The following is a 1,412-nucleotide window of genomic DNA, read 5'->3' on the forward strand; positions in this document are numbered from 1 at the left end:
GGTTGCTGCATATGCAGAGTCATAAATAAGAAATCAAACAAAGTTTATGTATCTGCCTCAGAATAAAATATTTATTGTATGACTACTTTCGACCATATGTCATCATCAGGTCATCATCCTGATGTACAGTAATCAATAAACTGCACAGGCAGAGTGGCAGGGATACAAAACCAAAATCAAAATGGCTGTCTACTGTACCTCAGAAGAAATTTATTTGATTAACATTATATACCGATAGGATAGGCTTGTACATATTACTTAAATGTGGAAATACACTAGTTTGCTTCTAAAGAGATGACGTCAGTGCGTGGATAATTAACTGATAATCTGTTTGATTCATGTTAAAGTATGTTTCTGTCGTGGAGAGAAAACGCGTGTACATGCGGTGAGAATTGAGAGGACATGCGGTGGCCTTACGTGCCACCTAACGTGAAGACGACTGGTGATAACGAAACGCGACAGGGAGCAACAAATACGTGATGAGAACACGTTATAGAACCCATGATCTAGCACTTTGGGCTTAGAGCCGTGCTGAGTTGGTTATCTTAAAAGGTTGTTAATGTGAATAAAAAACATAAGAATGGACCGCCATCGACTAGTCAGATCACCAGAACAAAACTGAACCAGGTAAAAAGTGCTAACAATCACGTAATGTTTAACTATTATCCAATCTTTCTAGGCCTATATTTTGGGTTTGAGGAGCATGTCTGCTCCAATACCAATGTTGTACATGATTATTTTTAGGCACATAGATAATACTAATGGTAAAAGGAAAAGCTAGTCTGATGATCTGACATTTTAGTTGAAACAGTATTGACGGGTTGACTGTCAGCCGTCACTCACTCTTGATTCATCCGAAAATAAAAAAAATTGTTTTATCGTGGGCCACTTCAAATATCGACTGGGGGAAGGCTCTCGTTCAAGTGTTTGTGAGTGATACTACTAACGAGAACTGTGTGGTTTGCTGGCTGTATGATAATCGGGGCACACCCAGACTGTTGAGTTTTCGTCTAACGCGTTTGCAGCATATTTCGCATGACGCAGAATTAAACACTTGTATTTGAAGTATAGAAAGTATGCGACCTTGAAAGAAAGAATTCAATCATGATAGGACTCATTTTTCAAAGTAAATCAATTATATATTGGGTCACAACTCGTTTTAAATATAGGCCTAGGTCTATATAATTTTCATCAATTGAAATCAGACGCCAAGTTGCGCCATTGCAGAGAAAATCCAGAGATAATTCCGAGGGCGCTGTCTGAATCAATCACTCGTCGATTTATCTCTCCAATTAGGAAGTTGTCATGGACTTAACTCGGTTAATCCTAAGTTAAACACGACGTGTGATGGGTTCATCAACGAACTTTATGAGCTTTTATAATTGTTGATATGTCTTTGATAACCTATGGAC

The sequence above is a fragment of the Anneissia japonica genome, unplaced genomic scaffold (assembly GCF_011630105.1).
Source record: "Anneissia japonica isolate Jap-2015-1 unplaced genomic scaffold, ASM1163010v1 scaffold1770_len632688_cov154, whole genome shotgun sequence".
In the NCBI taxonomy this organism is placed as follows: Eukaryota; Metazoa; Echinodermata; class Crinoidea; order Comatulida; family Comatulidae; genus Anneissia; species Anneissia japonica.